The following is a 5,181-nucleotide window of genomic DNA, read 5'->3' as shown; positions in this document are numbered from 1 at the left end:
AAATTATTATTTTGGGCTTCAAAACTTCATATCTACTTAGTGGCATAGTACCTTTAATATTGTAGCTACAAAGGAGTACCTGAATTATTAATTATGGTTTAAAAAAATGTTACAATGAAGGAGTGAAGAGTGAATATTTTAGATTGAGGACATGAAAAGTTGCTTTTTGGAATGTGAAGAAAAATATTTGGTAAGAAAAAATTATCTTTTAAAACAATACCCTCTCTCGTCCCAGGCGTACAGACCTCTGTGGACGATGTATTGCCGCGAAAGTATACCCAGGATGAGGCTGTGAGCATAGTATAAGTTAGTGGAAACACTGCTGGCTTATCTTGTAGAAGTATCTCGATCTCAGCCTGCCTCGAAGAGAGGCGACGTTGTCATTCAATATGATATGTTCAGGCATATTGGGGTTCTAAAATGCTGCCTATCATATCGATTAAAGTATGCTCATCTTTTGATCCATGAGTGAACATAGCTGTTCTATCGTACGATTTTCATTACTGACTAACTTAATGGGACTATTATTCAGTGTAGGCGCCAGGTCTGATTGTACCAATTCTCTTTTTTCTCTTCTCGTCCCCTGACGTACCGGACACTCCTTGGAAATGGCTAGATGCCACACCATTCGATTGCATAATTTACACTGTGGCGGAGTGCATTTAGTGAGGAGATGGAGGGAAAACACAATGAGTTGGTCCATAATCCTGTAACGTTAAAGCTATTTAGCCTAACCTTAATAGAAGTTGCAAGATGGCCGGGGACATAGCCTCATGTAATAGTAATTGGGAAATAAAAAAAATACTTACATTAACATTTCTTTTCTTGACCATTTTCATTACTTTTCATGCCTAATTATTCTAGACTATTGACCATTACTTTATAGATTCAAGCCCTGGGCTCTCAATTCAGCATTCAGTAGATTCAAATCGAGATTTGGATTTCAAGGTGAATGAGCTGAAGATTTAGTTACTGACTTATCATCAGATGAAGATGTTTTGAGGATAAGTAATAAAATATCAAAAAAGTAAAAAAAGTAAGTTTTTCTTTTTGAAATAATGACATGTTATAACAGGAACTATTATCCTCCTGCCCATAGGCTTGATGTCCTGCGCTGTCTCAAAGATTTTCTACATCAAGGGATAAGGTCTAACTTTTCTTCTGAATAACTATAGATTCTTGAAAGTCTTCATAATCACAATATGAATCCTGAAACAAATTATAATTTCCTGATCTTGTTCTAATTTTTATCATCTTATGAATTTTAATTTACTTATAAGAAGTATCAACTTTTTTATTCTGATTTTTTTTTCATCTTATGAATTTTGATTTACTTATTAGAAGTATCATGTTTTAAATTTTTATTTACTTATCAGGAGTATCATTTATCTCAATACAATTTATCTATCGGGGAAATAGGAAAAGTGGGATGATAGGTAGCGGCTTCCTGGAGGTATTTGCGTCAGAGATACTGATACTTTAGGTTTATTACTGTCAGTATCCTGCAGTATGCGCTCAAATTTGCCAGAACTCACTCTACCAGTGACAAAAATGGTTCTTGATGTGGCCTGTTTTGGAAACGACCGACCACTCTCCATTCTTACCGTCATTATGTGGGACCGCTTTGTCGCGCGGTTATCATGAGCTACTGGCGTGGCAGGATCTGGATCGTGTTCATCTTGTTGATCATGTTCCATCATTTCATCAGACCCAGCTCAGAGCCGCCGCTGACGGACTCGGGCATTCTGATTAGTTGTAGTTTGTGTAGTGGGGGGTACAACCGTCAATTGTCTTACACTCTGTGTCCATGGCTAAAATTGTTAACTAAACTAAATTAACACTGCACTATACTTACACCTAACACTCCTGTCTCTAGTCTACGGAAGGCAAATTGTCACTTCGCGCAATTTAGGTAATCAGCTATCACTACGCTGTGGAGCTCCTAATTGGTTCTGGAGAACTTCTCGACCGAAACCAGCACGTAAAATCACACAGAATCACCGCAGGGAAAAGTCTTCACTCTCAGGGAAAGATCTTCACTCTTCGACTGCTAACCTCCAACTGATGTTCCGTTGTTCTTCCGTTCGATATAAATACATGATGAATATGTATCACATTTGCATGATATTTAAAGTGATAGGTTATAATGACGATCGGCCTGGTTCCTTGAAAGTCGCTATAAATGATAACCAATAAATATCAATTTAACCATCGTTGAATTTATATGTTTTTTCTCAGAGATTTTTATAGTTCGTTCTTCCACGGTAATATTTTTGAAACGGAGGAATATATTTATGGCTGAATACCCTTTCTATCTTCAGTTAACATTGATACATTTTCCTTTGAAACTTTAAATGCAAGGATGGTCAATATGATTTAAACAAAATATAACTCAAATACATCTTGTTTACGCCTCTAGTCACTAATGTTCGAAACGAAATGCGTTTTCTACTTAACATCCTTATGCTATGATTTCATAACACAAATAAATAAATTTTATGAACTCACAATTTTATAATAAGATATTTAAACATTGCATTTATACTATAGCGTTGCATTGAGTGATTGCTGCTGATCTCTAACTATGAAGGTCTCGAACGCAGGATACCTGTTGATTCGTCAGCTTTATGTTTTATAGATTAATTCCTGCTACGGGTATGTATTTTCCTTATTGACATGACCTCCAAAGCAAGGATTAACTGAAATGCGACAGATAATTTTTTTTATTATTAAATAGAAAACAATTAATTTAATTAAAATAATTTTAATTATTAATTTTTAATGTATATTTATCAGCAGTTATTTTTGTTGTTTTTAATAGTTTCTAAAAGAAAATGTTCACATTATAACCTCCTCAATTTAAACGAAATTTATTTTATGCGTCTTGCCTGCATCCTTTCTGATATTTTGTGCTATCTACCCTCCTTCCTTTATGTTTTTATATTGGTTTTTCGTATTAGCATTCATTTATAACCTTCTTCGTTATCGTTAACGATAACAATTTCAGTTGCCAATTTTATAATATATAAATGTTGGCTAACCTTCATTTATGGGTAATAAGTGATGTAAATATTAACAACCACATTTTAAATATCTTTAAAAAACATTGAAATTTACATATTTTACATCTTCAATATTTTAGAAAAAGAATAAATGGTTTCTACTTTTTCCTTTCTCTTAAAGCATGTCAATTCCAAGTTTTCTTCCTCGTGTTCTAATTTGACGATGACTGTACGGTGTACGGTGGACTATTGCTTGAACTCAAACCTAAACTAAACTGAAATTTTTCTAAAGAAACTAAATCACTGAATAATGAACCTATTTTTCATTTCATTTTTATAAAATTTAATAGTGATCAATGGTACAGTAGTCTTCTCTAAAATAAAGATTGATATAAGTTCTAGTACCATCTAAATTTATGAGTATAATTACAATAGTAATCAACAAAAAATCGTAAAATATTTTATTACGAATATACTAATTTATTAGTAATCTATTAATATAAACTATTTTTTTTTTAATTGTAAACTAATCGAATTCATTTTATTTTTTGTAGTTATCACAGAATTTAGGAATTAGAGGTTTGGTTATATTCAGTGAGAAAGTAAAATATTTTTCAAAATATGTTATTTTCACAACTCAATGTCGACAATTACCCCTTAAATATCTTAGAAAATAAATAAAATAAAATATTATAAACACAAGTACGTTTTATGAGAAGATGGTTGGGGTGTGGTCTAAATGAAACACAAATAAGTGGTGTAACTTATTTAACACCACTTATTTGTGTTTCATTTTGACCGTACCCCTAACCATCTTCTCGTAATTAACAAGTATGTATTATTAAGAACAAGATTTGAAATGTATAAAAGTTTACTTTATCACTAAAGATGAATTTGACTTTACTTGGGTCTATAATCCTCAAAGTTAGCTTTTTCACATTTCATATTCTTTTAACAATATGCTTGTGTTTATGATATTTAGTAAAATTTGTCCTATAAAAAACAAATAAAGGAATGAGTGTTCCTAAAAATCTATAGTTGATATTTAAAATAACCGAAACGTTGCTGCATTGTAGCCCATCTTAGATCTGCACAGGGGAAAATTTGAAATTATAAGTAAGAAAATTCAGAAATATTAATTTAAATTGACCCAGAAAATGTTGTATAGCACGTATGGTGTCGCAGCATAGCGCGCAGAAGCAGTTGCTTATATATATTTTATTTTATTCCAAATCGGCCTGGTGGGCCTTACATGGTTGATATAACCGTTATATTATTTATATTTTTTTAACAACTGATTATGGGGGGTATAGTCTCGTACAAAAGACACCCCTAAATATATACAATGTTATTATTAAAGGAAGAAAAAATAAAATAAAATAAATAGATAATTATAATACTTCTTTATAAAAGAGGAAAGTAAAATTAATAACAAAAATAATGATATTGGTACACTTAAATAAAACAAACAATGCCCTCTAATAGTGAAAAGAAACAAGTTAATTTTAAAAAGGGACGAGAGAAGAAAATAGAAAAAAAAAATAATAATAATAAATAACTAAAATGAGTAATAATAAAAATAAAGTAGAGGTAGTGTGACTATAAATTAATTTTATATTTATTAAAGTTTTTAACAGAATGTCCTGCAGCAGTCTGGGCTTCAGCAGTTGCTTAAATGACGTATTCCAAGACGCAGATTATTTCCCAGAAGGTACCGGTTATATTAGTAAATGATTGTTTACTCTGAGCACGCATAGCTATCCCCATAATGGATTCATTAATTCAGCAAGCGAACTCAGGCAAAACCCACCTGTCACAGGGGATTTCCGTAGCCTTGAGCGGCAAACTAACTCACCAATATATGGAATATTCGAGTGAAAAATCTAATAAATCTTATCTCTTTGATGAGACAAAAAATAATATATCAAACTTTGAGCATACGTATCTTTCTTCAGGGGAAGTTCACTAAATCTATATCGACATTTTGGCTTAGTGAAATATGAATGAATGAATGAAATGAATGAATGAATGAATGAATGAATGAATGAAATGAATGAATGAATGAATGAATGAAAAAATAACTTTATTCTGGGACATATGTCCCCTAAGAATAATTACAAGGTTCATACAGTGAGATTTTTATCTGGCGAGCGTTTACAAATTTTCAGATAGTAGAATG

General features: G+C 31.9%; 1 long non-coding RNA gene across 1 annotated transcript in view; it reads right to left on the bottom strand.

Moving 5' to 3' along the window:
- Nucleotides 1–1,085: 1,085 nt before the first annotated feature.
- Nucleotides 1,086–5,181, bottom strand: part of LOC106687090 (uncharacterized) — an 18,774-nt gene continuing 14,678 nt past the window's right edge. Inside the window, exons 3-4 of the long non-coding RNA XR_001344121.2 lie at nucleotides 2,509–2,699; nucleotides 1,086–1,209 (exon numbers count right to left, since the gene is read on the bottom strand). This is a non-coding gene — a long non-coding RNA (uncharacterized lncRNA). The remainder of the gene's footprint in view (nucleotides 1,210–2,508; nucleotides 2,700–5,181) is intronic.

This window comes from Halyomorpha halys, unplaced genomic scaffold, assembly GCF_000696795.3.
Source record: "Halyomorpha halys isolate HHAL.00 unplaced genomic scaffold, Hhal_1.1 Scaffold913.1, whole genome shotgun sequence".
Taxonomy (NCBI): Eukaryota; Metazoa; Arthropoda; class Insecta; order Hemiptera; family Pentatomidae; genus Halyomorpha; species Halyomorpha halys.
This window is presented reverse-complemented; position numbering and strand designations above follow the sequence as displayed.